Raw genomic sequence first — 19,371 nt, forward strand, 5'->3', positions numbered from 1 at the left:
TTGTCAGGTTGTGAGAGATTCATTCAAATAGCCATTCCATAAATCTCCCTGTCACTTACCCTTTGATCTTTCATGGCACCAAAAAGGGAAGGATTGTGGGCTCTCTAGCCACTCCAAGATGTGTCTGCCACAGAAGTAATAATATATTCTGTAAATTCCCAAAACTTAAGCAAGATTTTAAGCCACATCAAACAACTATATTTTAAATTTTAATTTATTTTTATCTTATTTGACTCAGTTTTTTTTCTTCTTTAAAAATATTTTTTATTGATTTTTAGAGAGGGATAGACAGATAGAAACATTGATGAGAGAGAAACATCATTAATTGTCTGTCTCCTGCATACCCCCTACTAGGGATTGAGCGTGCAACCCAGGCATGTGCCCTGATCAGGTATCGAACTGGCGACCTCTTGGTTCCTGGGTCAGTGCTCAACCACTGAGCTACACTGTCCAGGCTTGGCTCTTTTTCTTTTTTTTGGTTTCATGTTTTATAGTTCCTCAACTATAAAGGCCCCATTGAAATATTTTTAAAATCTTGGCTTATAGAATTCTAAAATGTTACATACACTGTGTTTGTGAAGGCATGCATATATGTATATGTATACACACATGCACACACACACGCACACACGTATATACTCAGCATAGCAAATGTCTGAAAAGGTACATACCCGACTGTAAACAATGATTATCTTTGGGGCATGAGTTAAGGGAAAATAAGAATTGGTATTATGGTGCAGAACAACTTTTATTGTTTGACTTCAAAAAATATATTCTGCTTAATCCTATCTAATAAAGAGGGAATATGCTAATTGACCATCACTCTGTCACAAAGATGGCTGCCCCCACAGCTGAGGCCAAGTTCCCTTAAGGAGCCTTAACGAGCAATCAGCAGGGACCTGAGGCTATGCCCTCCCCCACCCCCTTGGGGCTTGACAGGGGACCTCAGGCTGTGTCCCCCACCTGGCGGGGCTTGACGGGGGACCTCAAGGCATGCCCCCCACATCATCTGGGGGACCTCAGGCCACGCCCCCCATCCTGGCGCCAGGCCAGGGGACCTGAGGCTAAGCCCCCTACCTGGCGGGGCTTGACAAGTGTGGGACTGGCTGGATCCGGATCTAGCCCAATGGGGTGGGGGGCGGCCGGGTCTGGGTCTCACACAATTTTGAGGTGCATATGGATGGGCGGGGACTTGACTCTGGGTCCCCCTTTTAATGTGCACGAATTTTTTTTTTTAATTTTTTTATTGAGGTATTATATGTGTACATATCTTACCATTACCCCCCCCCCCCCGCCCCACACCCACACTTGCCCTCACCCCCCAGAGTTTTGCGTCCATTGTAATGTGCACGAATTTCATGCACCGGGCCACTAGTATTTTATAGCATGCCTGGCTAGTGTGGTTCCGTGATTGAGCATCGACCTATGAGCCAGGAGGTCATGGTTTGATTCCTGGTCAGGGCATGTGCCCGGGTTGCAGGCTCAATCCCAAGTAGGGGGTGTGTAGGAGGCAGCCGATCAATGATTCTCTCTCATCATTGATGTTTCTCTCTCTCCCTCTCCTTTCCTCTCTCTGAAATGAATAAAAATATATTTTAAAAATATTTTAATCAATAAAAATTAAAACATATTTTGTAAGTACTTTCATTAATATGCCAAAGGCCAGCATATGATTTTTGCTTCTTATAAAGTTAGGAGAGATAGTTTCTGAATGATTAAGGACTAATAAGCAATACTTATGTAAAGCTATCTGGGCTGTCAACAAAAACATGTAGTGGTTTTTATTTTTATGTTTTGAGCATATGTATTTAACAATCAGATGCTTATTGAAAGTCATTGCATGTGTTAGTTTTTCATGTAACTACCTTTAGGTTGAAACTCTGCTTTTCTTATCAACCTAAACATTTTCATTTAAAAGTTACTCTGTAATTAACAAAAAGTATATCTTAATCTGAAATGTCTATAATTCAGAGGTCAGATTGCAATACAGAATTACAGGAGGGAGGCATTTAACATGTTATTCTCTCACTTGCTAATTTTAGTTTTCATGTCTGGGCATCTGATAGGGACCCAATGCTAGGAAGAGCTTATAACTACGAGTATCAAGACATATTTTTTAGTTTTTAGTATGTGCAGGCCAGATTTATTATCTTCAGGCTATTTACTAGTTGATGATGATTTTAATACCTTCCAAAGAGCAGTCTATTATCTCTTTTTAAAATTAACTGGTTCCTTCAAATATATACATACAGAGAAGTGAACAGCTCATAAGTGTACGGCTCAATTAATTTTTTCAAAATAAGCATGCTGCACTATTAAAAAATGAAAAGGTTAGGAAAAATATTTGCAAAACATATCTGGCAAAGAATTTGAACCAGAAAATCTAAAGAACTCTCACAATTCAGTAACAAGACAAATGACTCTGTCTGAAAACGACAAAAGATTTACAGACATTTCACTAAGGTCAGTACACTACAAAGAAAGATACAAATCCATAGGAAGATGTTCAACATCACTAGTCATCAGGGAAAATGAAAATTAAGACCACAGAGTGATACCATCACACACCCACTTAGAATGACTTAAAGTCTGACAATGTTAAATGTGGTGAGGATGTGGACTAACTAGAAGTTACCTCTCATACATTGCTGGTGAAAAGGTATAGCCCTGTTAGAAAACAGTCACTAATTTCTTATAAAGTTAAACATATTGCTTATGAACTATCAATTTTATTCCTAGGTATATATACCCAAGATAAGTGAAAGAACATATCCATAATGTTCATAGCAGCAGTATTCAACATGGTTTTGCTTTTCATGTATAATTAACCATATTGAACATCCCTTCATGTGTTTGATTTGTTATCTATATCTTTTTTTAAGTGTTGACATCTTTTGCTCTTTTTAAAATTAGGTTGCTTATTACTAAGTTATGAGATTTCATATGTGTTCTGTGTACTAGTCCTTTATCTGGTATGTGTTTTACAAATAATTTCCCCCAATTTGCGGCTTGTTTTCATTTTTAAAACTGAATCTGAAAAAGCAGAAGTTAATTTTGATGAAATCCAACTTGTCAGTTTTTCTTTTATGGCTTGTACTGTATATTCTTTGCCTAATCCAGTCGTCGGCAAACTCATTAGTCAACAGAGCCCAATATCAACAGTACAATGATTGAAATTTCTTTTGAGAGCCAAATTTTTAAACTTAAACTTCTTCTAACGCCACTTCTTCAAAATAGATTCGCCCAGGCCGTGGTATTTTGTGGAAGAGCCACACTCAAGGGGCCAAAGAGCCTCATGTGGCTCGCGAGCCGCAGTTTGCCGACCACGGGCCTAACCCAAAGTCACAATGATTGCGCACATTTTTCCCCCTAGAAGTTTTATAGTTTTGGGTTTTGCCTTTAAATCTGTGATCCATATTGAGTTAAATTTTGTATGTGATGTGATGTATAGGTTGGTTGAGATCCTTTTGTTTTGTTTTGTTTGCATGTGGCTGTCCAAATTTTCTAGTGCCATTTTGAAAATTTTTTCTTCATTTAGTTGGTTGACATTTTGTCAAAAATCAATTGGCTGTGTGTGTGTTAATTTCTGGAATTTCTGTTCTTTTCCATTGATCTAGGCATCTATCTTGTCATTAGTAGTTTTCTTTTTTTAAAAAAAAAATATATATTTATTGATTTTAGAGAGGAAGGGAGAGGGAGAGAAAGATAGACACATTAACAATGAGAGAGAATCATTGATCGGCTGCCTCCTGCATGCCCCTACTGGGGATTGAGCCTACAAACGGGGCAGAACAAGGAAACGAACCATGACCTCCTGGTTCATAGGACGACGCTCAACCACTGAGCTACACTGGCCAGGTCACCAGTTTTATAACGAGTCGGTAAAGCAGATATGAGCCCTCCAGCTTTGTTCTGTTTCAAAGTTGCTTTTGTTTTTCCACGTAAATTTTAGAATCATCCTTTCAGTTTCCAAAAAAAAAAAAAAAAAAAAAAATCTAGTAGAATTTTGATTGAGATTACATTGAATTTGCAGATAAATTTAGGGAGATGTGACATACATCTTAATTATACCAAGTCTCCCAGTTTGTGAATATGGTATATTCATTTACTCAGATCAGCTTTGATTTTTATCTCATCATTGTTTTGGGAGTTTTCAGAATACAGATTCTGCTCATAGTTCATTAACTGTATCCCAAAGGATTTCATAGTTTGTTTGTTTTTTTTTTGGGGGGGGGAGGAGGCGGGGGTTCTATTATAAATGGCACTTTATATATATAAAAATTTCCAATTGTTTTGTTGAAATGTAGAAACACAATTGATTTTTTGTGTATTGAACTTTGTATAGTACAGTCTTGCTAAATTCCCTTATAAAATCTAGTAGTTTTTTTTGTAGATTCTGTGGGGTTTTCTATGTAGACCATCATGTCCCTGGAATAAAGACAGTTTTATTTTTGTGCTGTAATGTATACCTTTTATTTATTTTTCAGACCTTATTGCATTGGCTGTGACTTTCCAGTATAATGGTACAGACAGAAAACATTCGGTCTTTTGCCATTAAATATGATGCTAACTGTATTTATTTGAACATTACCATTTATCAGTTTAGTTTTCATTGTATTCCTGGTTTACTAAGGGGTTTTAAAATAATGAATAGGTGTTGAATTTGTCAAATACTTTTTTTATATCTGTTGAGATTATCATAGTTTTTTTTTATTTATTCTAGTGAATGGTGAATTGTATTGATCAATTTTTCAAATATTGAGGCAGCCTTGTATTTCCAGAATAAACTCCACTTGGTCATGATGTAATATCTCTTTTATATATTGCAAATTTGGCTGGCTAATATTTTGTTTAAAATATTTGTATCTGTGTTCACAAAGGATATTGGATTTCTTGTCTTTTCTCTTAATGTCTTTGTCTGGTTTTGGTATAAGACAATGCTTTGGGAAGAGTTTCCTCCAGTCTGGATTGAGCTGGTTTGTGTAACATGCATATACAGTGTGCTATGTTTTGTGTAAAAAGGCGAGTGGAGGAATAAAACATATATGTACCTGCTTAACTTTACAAAAAAGAAGAAATAGTGGGAGGTGATGGAACCAAAGGTTTATAGGAGGGAATGATACTTCTGAAAGTATACCTTTTCCTATAGTTTTGACTTTTCAAAGTATGTTATATTCCATATTCAGAATAATGATGGGAATGGGCAAAATCTGAAACAAATGAACCAGATTGCATTTAATTTGGTACTGTGCCTGTGTTGAAGGAGAAGAGTGAATCTAAGTAACTTACTGACACAGAATTTGACTATTTACCCTCATCTTGGGTGGAGGTAAGAGGGAGGAATTGCAAACAAATTCTGAACTCTTTCTACTATAGTTTATTTTTGTAGTGATGTGGACAAAGCAACTCTGGCTCACTTGTATGTTGAGTAAATATCTTGAGGTTATTTTGAAGCCAAGACTTGGGATGGAGAGACATATAAATATGGAATGGAGAAAGACAAAAATGAATCCTATGGGGATTGATTACAATGGAAGGCATTAGTATAAATTTACTTTTGAAATCAGTTTTCATATGTAAATGTATGTGTAAATATATATGCACATATGTATATGTATGAACATATATGTATCCAAAAAATGTATATGCATACATTTCCTAATAGCTCTGTTCAACAGAAAGGCCAAGAAGCAAAGGGCAGTGGACACACCTAACTCACAAATCTTGGTCTCTAATACTGTTACCAACACAAAGCAGCTGGAGTTCTTCAGAGAAATAAATGGCCAATTCCAGACCCAGGCAGGGTACATAGAATGTGAACTTGTATCTTTCTTTTTTTATACTAAAAAATAAGAATTTTTTTTATATGGGGGATATCATAATCCAACAACAACATGGATCAGGTGGATATGATGAGACTAGATATTACACCCTGAGGTGACAGACACTTCATCCTCTATAGATTCTGGCCAAGACTGTATAATCTGAATCTGATCATGAAGAAACATCTGAACATTCCAAAATGAGGAATGTTCCACTTAATAAGAGGGGAGGGAGGGGGCTGTGTTCTTAGAAAAGAAAAAAAAAAAGCCAGTGTCATAAATGACAAAGAAAGGCTGTGGGGAGTGCTCCAAATTAAAGAAGGCTTAAGAGAGAACCTGATCCTAGGCTGGATTTCATACTGGATCGGGGTGAACATACTATAAAGGACTGTGTGAATGGAAAGAAAGTGCAAGAGCACATGAACACAATAATAAAGGGGGTAATATTAACAAGGGTGATTTTTTGTATTCTTATATTTGCAATTTTTTTATAAGTTGGAAATTATTTCCAAACAAAATATTTAAAGCCTTAAAAAATATCTGCCCTTTACTTTTAGACTTTATTTATTTACAAAGAGCTTGGTTCTTTGTCTAGAACCGGTTTGAAGTGAACATTTTTATAATATTTTCCTTTTTGTTGGTGTTGTGGGTCTGTAAACCAACCCTTGTTTGCGGGGGCCTGAATGCGGCAGGGGCCAAACATGGCGGGGATCTCCCTTTTCCGCGTCCCTCGCAGAAAGAGAGATGAACGAACCGGTTCTAAATGGAGGTGGCCAGGGATTGAGAAATATTAGAAATAAAGAGACGGGAATGGCAAGAAATATTCAAAGTGATGAATAGCAAGAACCTACAACCAAGACTACTCTACCCAGCAAAGTTATCATTCAGAATTGAAGGGCAGATAAAGAGCTTCACAGATAAGAAAAAGCTAAAGGAGTTCATCACCACCAAACCAGTATTATATGAAATGCTGAAAGGTATTCTTTAAAAAGAGGAAAAAGAAGAAAAAAGTAAAGATAAAAATTATGAACAACAAATACATATCTATCAACAAGTGATTCTAAAAATCAAGTGAATTAAAAATCTGAGGAACAGAATAAACTGGTGAACATAATAGAATCAGAGGCATAGAATGGGAGTGGACTGACAATTCTCAGGGGGAAAGGGGTGTCTGTGTGGGGGGTATGGGAAGAGACTGGACAAAAATCATACACCTATGGATAAGGACAACGCGGGGGAGGGAACCGGGTGATGGGGAGATTTGGGGGGAAAAAAGGAGAAACAATTGTAATAATCTGAACAATAAAGATTTATTAAAAAAAGAAAAGAAAGAAAGAGAGAAGACGCAGAGATAGATTTGAAGCTGGGAACTGGGTGGGACACCATCTTTCCTCTCTGATGGAGAGGCTGCACTGACAACAACCCTGAGCCACACAGCAGGTTTATCTTATATCCCAAAAATCCAGGAAGTAACACCAAAACTTAGGATCAAAGGAGCTTATTTGCATTCTTAACTAGGCCCCAGCATTACTGGATTTACATATCTAGACCCGCCCCTGCTGACACCTGGGCTGCTATGAAGTCAGAACTGATTAACATGTCCAGCCTCATTGGGGAAGCATGTTCCCAGGGCGTGGCTCTGCCTACACCCTGAGTTCAGCTGACGACAATTAAAGAAAATTGCCCATGTGCCTTCCCAGGCGGCCCTCTACACTTGTTCAATATGACAATAGTTGGTGGAAAATAAATGAGTCAACGAGTCACCTTTTGGATGGCAAGAGTCTAAAACGTAATTTGGGGAGCGAGGGAGTGGGGGAACTATTTATTATAGTGATTTATTTAAGTGTATGGAAGAGTCAACTGAAGTCTTCAGTTATTGTTATTTATTTGCTGAAGAAATATTAGAATGATTATTTTATATCAATAAACTACCTGTTGTCCCCTAAGTATTTAGATTATCTTATTTTGTAAACTCAAAGTTCGTAATTTTTAACCCTAAGAGAGTAATTATTCATTTGTTTATTTTTAAAAAAATGTTTATTGATTGAATGATTATCATGTGCCAGACCTCTTTATGGACATTGAAGATGTTAGCACCAAACAAAAAAGGCTCTTGCCTTCATGGATTTTATGTTTTTTGTAAGAGGACATAGACGAACAGGAATAGAAGGGAAATAAATTAATGTTAATGACATTGGAGAAAAGTTAATCAGAGAAGTGGGCTAGGGATTCTGGGAGCAGAATTGTAGCAGTTTTAAATAGAGTGAGGGAGTGAGACGCACAGAGATAATGATTTCTTGGAAAACTAGGCAGAGAGAACAGCAAGTGTAAAGGCTCTGAGGCAGGAGTACGGCCTAGCTTGTATAAGAAATAGCAAAGGATGTCAGTAGGGAATGAGGTGAGAGATAATGGGGGCCAAATTATGTAGATTCTTTTATGCTATTTTAAAGATTTTGGCATTTACTCTGAGATGAAGAGTCATTGGGAGATTTGGGGCACAGATGTTACCTTACATGATTTATGTTAGATTATCGAGATCACCGGCTGCTTTGATGAGAAAGGAGTGACATAGGGCAGGGTAGAAGTTGGGATGCCAGTACTAAGCTACACAAAAAGTCCAGTTGAGAGATGATCAAGTTACTATTCTAGTCAAGTCTCAATGTAGGTGATGAGAAGGGGTCAGATTCTGGATATACTATGTTGATAGACAATAGTATTTGTTGATGGCTTAGAGAGAGGGTAAATGCTTAGACTTTAGTGATATGTGAGAAGATGAGAAACAAGCCAAGGAGGCTGAGAAGGAGTGTCTAGTGCAATAGGATGAAGCCAGGAGAGTCTTTGTTCTCTGGAAGCCAGGTAAATAGAGTGTATCAGGGCTTGATGCCCTGTGTTGCAGATGATATGTCAAGAAGAGAACTGACTGGCCTTTTGATTTAACAGTATGTAGGTAATTGGTGACCTAACGTTTCAGGATGTGATGAGGAGCAAAAGTCTAATTGGAGTATGTTCCATTTGACTGAAGAATACTAGTAGACGGAGTATGGACAACACTTTTGTCACCTCTTGCTGAAAAGGGAATAAAAAAAATTGGCCGTAACCTAGGGTCAAAAAGTTTGTTGTTGCCGTTGTTCATTTTCTAATGATGGGAAATACTAAAACACACACACACACACACACACACACACACACACACACACACACAGACACAGGAATGGTTTTGCTTTATTGGAAGGAAGAAATTAGGAAGTTGATGATGTAGGAGAGAGAAGTAGGACTCCCTAGAGTATTGTGTATCAAAGGGGAAGTGTTAGTTAGATTTGATATGGTGCCAAGGAGTTCAAGCACAGTAGAAGGTTGGTGGTAAATGTGGATCTGGAAGTTCTTTCTGATTGCTAATTTAGGAATCAAAGTCATAATATAGAGTGATTCAGATTTTGTGTGGCTTTTGATACTTTTCCTGCATGATGCTGTTCATCAGGTAATCTACCAGGAGTCCTGAGAAGCCACAGGAGGGCTGTAGCCCTGCTTGTTAATTTTTTTCCAGGCATTTAGCTGTTACTGTTTAATCTGCCTGGTTTGTGTAACACTTAGAAAGAGATTCCTAAAACTCTTTTGGGGCTTTCTGGAAAAAACATTATTTCTCATTGATCTTCAAGCAAAAACGTGTGATTCAGAGGTCCTTAGAATTTACCCAGCACAATTTTCATGTTAGGTGTAAGAAAACCAACGTAAAGACATGGTTAGTCTGAGGAGGTACAGCCAATTATCTAGGCAAGTCTGGAATTGGGTCTGTGTGGTGTTCTAATTTATAGAATTTCCCTTTTGACAATAACACTGACTTTATTCTAAATTGGAATCAAACAAAGCATGAAATAAATTAAAAAAATGTAACAGGTGAGGGTCAAAATGAGGACTGTCCAAATTATTATTTAAATTGTGATTTGTTTAAAACTGATAGCTGAAATTATTTTATATTGCAGTTATAGTGCACTGAAATCATATCAAAACATTTAGCCTTAGCTGAATTTATATGAAAATAAAAGATTCTAAAACAGGATCAATTGCGTATTTTAGATTTCTGATACTTTCAGACATCTATAGTGCATTAACGTACAAAAAATGGGTTGAGAAAAACACTGGTACTTTAGGTTTCTGTTTCCAATTCTCTCTGGCCTTCTGCTATTTCTGCTTCTTTATGGCATCACTTGCCTGTACCTGGTAATTCAAAGTGGGTAAAACCAAATAATCATCATCTAAAACATTTATATGAAATTGTAAGTAAAGGGTAAACAACTAAGGAGGAATTAGGCAAAAGATATCAATAGGCATTACATAAAAGAGGAAATATGAATTAGCCAAAAAATTTGAAGAAATACTCAGTATCATTAATTAGTAAGAAAATACAAATTGAGACCACAATTAGATGCCATTTTACACCCCAAAATTAAAAAGTTGGCATGACCAAATGCTGGAGATATGGATCAATATGAAATACCTATTGCTGGTGGTATTATAAATTACTAAACACATTTTTGGGAAAATAAAAATTGCCATCCTCATGAAAAATTGAACATATGCATATTTCTCAACTTCTACACACTTAAAGAGAAACTTTGGCACTGTGTGATCAGGAGATGTGTATGAGAGTTTTCGTAACAATGTTCATAATAGCAAAGAAAAAAAAAACGGGACAAACAAGATGCTATTGTAAAGAAAATGAATAATTCGATTACGGACGGCATGATCACAGTGCAGAATTATTCTGCAGTGAAAATGGAAAAATGTATGAACTAAAACTACATGCAACAACATGGATGCAATCTTGAAAACATAAATTTGAGTGGAAAAATCAGACCCTAGGCGACAGGAGCTGTTAAATACCACTTTTACCAAAACAGAAGCAAACAAAATGAAGCATGATGTTGTTGGGGGGTGGGTACATATGTAATATACTTTTTAAAAAGCAGAGGAGTGATAAACACAAATTTTAAGATAGCAGTTACAGGGACAGAAGGGATAAAAGAGATGGGACATGGGATAGAGAGGAACAACTCAGTAGAACATTACCATTAACCTATATTTAGGTTCTTGAGTTGGGTAACAGGTACCTGTATATTCATTCTATTATTTGCTTTGAGTTTAAAATATGTTACAAATAACTGTTGTATTTAGCAATTAATATAAAGAAGGCATATTCCGAGGTTACAGTTAAGGAGACATTTTATCACTTCTACCTACTCCTTCACTGCTACTTGAATTTCTAAAGTAACTTAGTACTTCACTAGAGGTATCTTGTTTTAAAGACTTCTCTCTGATTAAGGCTGTGTCTGCCATCTGACAAGTCACTCAGTAACAACTTGTTGAATGAGTAACCAAATGAATGATTTGGGGAAAAGATTCAGGAAGTTTCTTAGAAACCACTAAAAGGTAGATTTTTAAAAATGTTTTCCTTCCACTTCCAGCTGGGTTCTTATAAAATAAAAAAGTGATATAGCAAAACTAGGTTATTGTTGCACAGGCTTTTGAGTGATAATTAACTACATATGAAGGCAATATTACTGATTATGTTTAACCTATTATAATAATATAATCAAAGAGATGAACAAATATATAACAAAGAACAAATAGTTGATCAGCAAAGCATAATGTTGGTGAAAGATGAAACTATTCTTATGTAAAACTAGAGGCCCGGTGCACGAAATTCGTGCACGGAGGGGGGTTGTCCCTCAGCCCAGCCTGTACCCTCTCCAATATGGGACCCCTTGAGGGATGTCCGACTGCCCATTTAGGCCCGATCCCGGTGGGGCGTGGTGGGGTATGGTCAATTTGCATATTTGTCTATTATTAGATAGGATGTTTCAGAGTTAGAAGATCCATGGGAATTAATCCCAGCTCCTTATTTTGAATAAAAGAGCTTTGAGAACAAAGAAACAATATCCTAAAACTTAATGAGAGCTGAGTTAAGAAAGATCAGAAACTAGATATTATGATTCAAATACTAGTGTTTTCATATTAAAATATTGAATGGTAAATAAAAATCATTTAAATATCCTCTACAAGGCAAGTTAATTCAAGGTTGGTTTATAACCATTGAGTGAGGAAGCAATGTTTTCTGATTTTAATTTAGAGCAAATTAGTTCAGCTCTACAGCACATTTATCTTCAGATGTTTGACAAATGCACCTAAAGAAATGACATAAAATTTTTTTCTCTCTCTTTTTTTAAATTTTTTTTTTGGCTCATATTTGGATTTCTAAAAAGAAACAAAGTGATTTGTGATGTACACATTAATTCTGGACTGGAAGTGGGAAGAATTCGGTTCTGAATCTGGCTTTGCTGCTAAATAACTGTTGTCATTGATTCTTTGCATAACTTTTTCGGGTCTCAGTTTCCTCACCAGTAAAATGAAGAAGCTGAACGAGATGGTCTGTAGAGACCATCATTAAATGATTCTGTGTTCTTTATGGATTTTGAATAGCAAATTTTACCTACCTAAAATAAAGTGCCATGTGTTCTAGTATTAAACCATTGGCAACACATGAAGAAATAGAGAATCAGTAGAAAATGAATGACTCATGATGCTGAAACATATTCTGAAAATAAACTGGGTTTTCTTTTTCTTTCTTTCATCATAGATATAATACTTGTCCACATCTGCTTCAGGAGGAAAGTGCCTGCTGCAGGTTCATGCCAGCCCAGAACAGAGAATCAGGTCAGTTTCAGGATTGCTATGTCTGTTGAACAAGGAGCCAGGAACAGAATCGTGATAGTCTTTGCTGTACCATACCATTGCACTGTAGCAAGGCCTCACTGTGACTCAAAAGAGCTGGGTTTCAATCATTCCCTCCGATGGCTGGGTAATCTCGGATAAGCCTCCTTTTCTGGATGGCTTTTCGTTTTCTGGACCAAAAGAGGATATGTTAGAATAAATTACCTCAGTTTCAATTCTGGCTGTAAAGCATTATTACTTTTATTGTAGTTACTTACATAGAATGAAATCATGTTTTTAATGCATTATTTCCTTCTTTATTTCCCTAGAAAAATCTAATTGTAAGCACAGGCTTTGTAACTCTTTATTGTATTTTACCTCCAGTGACTAGTGTGAATGATGAAATATGTTGTGAGGCATTGGAAAGTACTATTGATACCTAGTTGCCTTAGTTTTAGTCTTTGACTTTGCTTTATTTTTGCTGAGAAACTTAGTTTTTACATGAAGTTATTAGTCCTTCAAAAATGTTCTGCAACTTTGGAGGAGACTACTTTTTGACCATGTTAGTTCTCTCTCTCTCTTTTTTTTTTTAATATATATTTTATTGATTTTTTACAGAGAGGAAGAGAGAGGGATAGAGAGTTAGAAACATCGATGAGAGAGAAACATCGATCAGCTGCCTCTTGCACATCCCCTACTGGGGATGTGCCCGCAACCAAGGTACATGCCCTTGACCGGAATCGAACCTGGGACCCTTGAGTCTGCAGGCCGACGCTCTATCCACTGAGCCAAACCGGTTTTGGCAGTTCTCTTTTGATTGCAAGGGACTGGCTTCAAATGAACTTCAGCAAAAAGGGGAAGTTATTTGTTTTTTGGGTGTGTCAGAGGGGATGCCAAAGGATCCAGGGCCAGAGGTGCAGATGGGCTGCCTGAAAAGCACCCAGGAACCAGATGCAGCCAGGTCTCCCTCGAACTCTCAGGAGTGTGCAGCTCCTGTGCATCTGTCTCACTCTGCAGACTAGCTTTCTCCACGTTTCCATTCTTGGTCAAGGGAAGCATGGTTGCCACCACCTCCCGAGCTTTATATCTTGTAGTTCAGACGCCCAAAGAAAGGCTAACTTAAGCACCCAATCCCAGATCTCCCAGAACAGACTGATTCTTTAGTCAGGTGCTTGTGGGCAAGCTGTGACTTAGGGCACGGTCATTTTTAAAACTTTGCCATGGTTGTCTTGCCATCTTTGTTTCAAAGCCTGTTTTCTGACTTATTCCTACTAAAATGCAGATAACTAATAATATCATATTACTCTTTCCAGGTATATTTGTATTTTAATTGGTATCAAATGTTAAGCTCAAGCAGTATTTCCCAAACTGTGTAGAAGTGAAATCTTCTGTTCCAGTATATAAAAATGATTAACATAGTCGCAAGAAAAGCATCAAAATTGAAAAAGGCATTTGAGGGTTCAGGGAGTGGAATAAAATGGGTAACCGTATTTTTGTGGTTAGAGGAGGAGGGCAGATAGGCAAATATATATATTTCTAAGGTAGAAATACAAAGCTTGGATATAGCAAGTAAAGGAAAAGCTTTTCTATTTAACTATTTAAGAAAAAGATTTGAAGGTGGGAGAAAGAACCATTAGGTTAGTCCCAGCTTACTGACTAACTGTGATTTTGGAGAGTTATAAATTATTCTCTGAGCACCTCAGTTTACTAAATACTGGCTACTTACTAGCTTCTTACTTAACTTCTAGACGTCAGTTTCTTCATCTTAAAAATAGAATTGATGGTGCTGGTACCTCATAGGGTTCTTGTGAGGAATTAATATATGCTCAGTGTTTAAAAGCAGCAACAGTTTTTGAAATGAGTAGATTAGATTATATGATTGCAGGAGTCCCAGCTAACTAAAAAATAAATAAATCTGTGGTCTAAGATTTTCTGATCTGGACTAATGTCTTTTTCTAGAATAAAGACTGGAGACTTGGGAGTTTTGGTCATCTACTTGAATCCTGCATTCAAGGATTCAATTGAAGCTAATTTAGGTGCAGCCAATAAAAGTTATTTTGAATAAAGTATATGTATGTATTAGTTCTCTATTGCTACATGTATTAATTTGTTAGGGCTCTCAGAGCAACTTAACTCATCAGAAATTGTCTTAGTCCCAATTTCCCATTTTTATAGACACCAGTTACATTGGGTTAAGACCCGCCCTAATGACCTCAGTTTAACTTGTGTACTTCTGTAAAGATCCTTGATTGCTTCTGTAAAGATCCTATCTCCAAATAAGATCACATTGAGGTGCTGGGAATTAGAACTTCAATATATGAAAATCAAGGGGGATACAATTCTTAGTGCTTGTTTGATTGGTTATACACTTGATTAGCATATTGACTTTATTTTTGAAAGGTAGAATTGAGTTTGCATAAAAGGATATGAGTTTGGAGCCATTGCTTAAATTGTTGACTTAGAGAAAAGGGTATGGAGGAATTCAGTGTGCTATTTTTGCTGTAGGTCTGAAAAGATACTTTTGTAATCACTAAATAATTTTTTAAAATTGGTAACAGTAGAATGTCAACTTTCCATTTCACTTTTAAACTTTAGCCACTAGCCACTCTTTTGTGTTTTGTTTTGATCTCAGGGAAGGGAGTGGGAGGACAGATACCTGTTCCTTTCATTGTTTTGTAAGGGATGTGTCACTTGGTGTTAATGTTATTCATGGGAAAGTTGCCCCTGCTCCTCAGTTTTCTGAAGACGCTACTAAAAGTCATCTTTAAGTGTATTAATCTGGTTGTGAGATGACTGTGGCAACTTGGTAGCATCCTAAGAAAATTAATCTTCTCTTTTTAGAAAAAGGAACTATGTCTAAGTTGAGAGAAACATGGAATTTAGGAGGAAGTCTCCTACTTATGTACATTTTGCTCCTAATTTGGTCAGACATCTGCTTTACCTTTACACACATTTTTTTATGTGCTTTATATAAATGAAAATGAAGAAGGCTGCTGCTCTCCATAAGAGTTTGCAATTTGGAAGTGTTCTATAACATAAATGACCCAGGAGAGGAAGTGGGGGAATCAGAAATATAAGCTCTCAAGCTGTTTTATTATCTTCCTTATGTATAGTGGGAGAGGAACCTCAAAAAGTCTAGGGAATCACATTTTGAAAGTAAAGATTCAGTATTTTTGACTGAATGAAGGACTATTGTGAATGTTTATATGCTGAAGGAGAATGTGAGTTACAGAATGTATAGGGAAGGAAGTACACGCCCCTTTAAAATTTTATTTATTTATTACTTAAGAATTTTGGGACTTCTTATAAAAATTAAGATATTTTGGTTCTTCTACCCTCCCTCCAAATAGCTGAAATTATTTAGAATGGTCTGTCCTCCCTCCTTTCCACCTCCCTTCCTTCCCTCCCTTATTTCCTTCCACATAGTTTTTTACCTTTCCGTTTGGTTCTTTTATATCTGGTCTTACTACTTGTTTGTAAGTCATGTGTCATGTGTTCATGATGCAATAATTGTTTTTCTCCTTACAATGTCTTGAGTTCTTCCTTAACTATATATGATTGCCTACTCCAGATGATGTTGCAAAAAGTTCCATAACAATGAATTTTCATAGTTACCTCTGAACCAGTCATGGTTCAAAATTCAAACTTTTTGATATCAGAATTAAGATTTGATCTGTTTTTGTAAAATCTTCAAGATTTTTACTTTCCTCCAACATCAGTAGATTATCCTGTGGCTTTGCTGTATCTGTGTGGGCTTTTTCTATGGTCAGGGATTTTGAGGAAAGCTTTACAAAATATTATCAGAAGGCAAGTTATTCCTCATGAAAGAATACTTCTTAATTTATTGTTGTGAGGCCCCACGATAGAAATTATGGTTTTTCTTAATGTAGGTTTACATTTAAGTCCTGTTTATTTTTTTCACACATTTTGATGTTTTTTTCATTTTCTGCACCGCCAAAGAATGACTCTGTTCAAGGAATTTAGTTTCACGATGTCACAGATTATGAAATCTACCCTCTTACTCTAATAGCTAACAATAGTAAAAATAATATTAATAGTGAACACTTACTGTTTCCTAGGTTTTTCCATAATATTACATCATTTATTTTTCATAACAACCCTACTAGATTGATTCCATTATCATACTAAGTTTATGCTACAAGTAACAGGCAGGAGAAGTTACAAGGTCACAGGATTAGGAAATGACAGAACCAGGATTCAAACCTAGGAGTCTGTCTCCAGGACTCAGGCACTGAACTGCCCTCCTCTACTGCCCCTGCTGCACACAAAGAAAGACGTTAATATTTTTCTTTTCTCTAAAAGAATATGATACATTTTTGACATATTTGAATATATGTTTGATTATACTCATTATATTTAAACATGGATTTTAAATGTTTTATTCTATTGCTGAGAAAAGTAAGCAAATAAAAAATAAGAAATGTTTGGAGAAGAATAACTTGTTCTATCTTCTCAGGAAACCCTATATAAGGTTAACATCCTATTTTGGGGAAGAATATATTGAGTCATAGTTAAATCCCAGGCTTTGCTGTGTCCTAATCATATTTTTGTTATTTAATACTAGAGGCCCGGTGCATGAAATTCATGCACTGGGGGGGCGGGTGTCCCTCAGCCCAGACTGCACCCTATCCAATTTGGGACGCCTCGAGGGATGTCCGACTGCCCGTTTAGGCCCCACCCCCTAAACGGGCAGTCGGACATCCCTCTCACAATCCAGGACTGCTGGCTCCCAACTGCTCACCTGCCTGCCTGCCTGATTGCCCCTAACTGCTTCTGCCTGCCAGCCTGGTCACCCCCTAACCACTCCCCTGCCAGCCTGATTGACACCTAACTGCTCCCCTGCCTGCCCAATTGCCCTCCCCTGCCAGCCCGGTCACCCCCAACTGCCCTCCCCTGCAGGCCTGGTCGCCCCCAACTGCCCTCCCCTGCAGGCCTGGTCCCCCCCAACTGCCCTCCCCTGCAGGTCTGGTTGCCCACAACTGCCCTCCCCTGCTGGCCTGGTCCCCCCCAACTGCCCTCCCCTGCCGGCCCGGTCGCCCCTAACTGCCCTCCCCTGCAGACCTGGTCCCCCCCAACTGCCCTCCCCTGCTGGCCTGATTGCCCACAATTGCCCTCCCCTGCCGGCCATCTTGTGCAAGGGTGTGACAGTCAATTTGCATATTACCTCTTTATTATATAAAATGCTAATTTAACTCACTTGTTTCCATTGGAAGTTCTTTACCTAAGTAGATGTACATATTTACCTTTTTTTTAAAGGAAATTCTTTTGAGAACAAATATCCTGGTACCGAAAACTATAGAACTCAAGTACAGGATGTACAGCCAGGCTTCCATGGAACTGAATGTTTTTAGACACTTATTCTCCATTTCTTTTTCTGGTGCTGCTTGTACTCTTGTTTTTGTTTCTCTGCCAAATGGTTTTCTCAGCTTTCTTATCAGTGGACAGTGGTCAGTTAGGGCTGTTGAGTTTAGCTTTTGATGGTCATATTCTAAATTCTAACTTGCTAGAGGAAGAATTCATCTGCCTCCTGTTCCGAAGGCTGTCCAGCACTACCCAGTCACTGTCTTTTGAAGAACCTTCACAACCAAGTTGCCTTTTCAACAAGTGGGGAAAGCGCAACTTCTCTAAGAAGGGCCTATGTGTAGGAAGAAAGCATCTTCAGTATAGCAGCTGAAGCAAATAATTATCTCTGAAAATATTTTTGGATTTTAAATTTTGATACATTTTAAAGTGAATTTGAGTTAACTCTGCTTTTTCTTACCTTTGAGGGTGTTGTGATTTTGTGGCAAATTTATTTTCCAATAGCTCATAAGAGTCTGGAATGGTGATACATTTTAAGTCTAATTTAATAGAGGAAAATGGTCTGTGAACTATATGAATGAGTTTTCAGTTATATATTGTAATTGTTTTTTGAAGAAGCATAGGTTCTTAAATTTTTTTAAAAAAATATATATTTTATTGATTTTTACAGACAGGAAGGGAGAGGGATAGAGAGTTAGAAATATCGATGAGAGAGAAACATAGATCAGCTGCCTCCTGCACACCCCCTACTGGGGATGTGCCAGCAACCAAGGTACATGCCCTTGACTGGAATCAACCTGGGACCCTTCACTCCACAGGCTGATGCTCTATCCACTGATCCAGACCAGTTAGAGCAGTTCTTAAAATTTTTAAGTAGTGTTTTCTCTGTTTTGTATTCCAGCAGAAACTGGTGACCTTAGCTGTCATTTTTACCTTTTCATTGGGTTTATTGTTCTTCTCCTTTCTGCATGCTTTGCCTAGGAGCTGGGTCTCTGAGAGTGGTTTGCCCTTTAAGAATATAAAAAGTATCTGTCACAGAATTAACAGAAAAGGGAAGAACTTCTGTGAGATTGTATAAGATGTATGCAAATTATTTAAAGATTTTTATGAAAATGTAATTTGCTTCTTTACCCTTTTTCTACCTTTGTGTAAGACATTCAAATGAAGACTATACACTGTAGAGTTCAGGGAAATATTTGTACAGTACACCACAGATTTTCATCTTTGGTAACATGGGAAAATTGTATAGTTTAATGTTTAAAGCATTATGATGTCAAAGACATTTGTTTACAGAGGAGAAAGAAAGAGCAGTGCTGTAATTTTGTGTATCCTTCTGCAATCTAACTAGAATGGTAATCCATTCTAAGATTTAGCAGGTTAGCACTTTGTCGACCAAAGAGGGAAGAAATTTCTTATTTCTGCTCTATCAAAAAATACTAGAAATCTAAAGACAAGTGGAAACTCTGATGGCTTTTTAATCTTTCTCCTTTTAAACCCCACTTTACATTTTGAAAATTTT

At 37.2% G+C, this 19,371-nt stretch overlaps 1 protein-coding gene across 3 annotated transcripts in view; it reads left to right on the forward strand.

Moving 5' to 3' along the window:
• Nucleotides 1–19,371, forward strand: part of WDFY3 (WD repeat and FYVE domain containing 3) — a 272,662-nt gene that overhangs the window by 21,778 nt on the left and 231,513 nt on the right. For 2 of the 3 annotated variants that reach the window (XM_079786784.1, XM_079786783.1), the window contains exon 2: nt 12,457–12,533. The exons of the other annotated variant lie outside the window; for it this stretch is intronic. The gene's annotated coding sequence lies outside the window, so the exon portion shown is untranslated. The remainder of the gene's footprint in view (nt 1–12,456; nt 12,534–19,371) is intronic. 3 annotated transcript variants of the gene reach the window in all.

The sequence above is a fragment of the Cnephaeus nilssonii genome (genome assembly GCF_951640355.1).
Source record: "Cnephaeus nilssonii genome assembly, chromosome: 1".
Classification (NCBI taxonomy): domain Eukaryota; kingdom Metazoa; phylum Chordata; class Mammalia; order Chiroptera; family Vespertilionidae; genus Cnephaeus; species Cnephaeus nilssonii.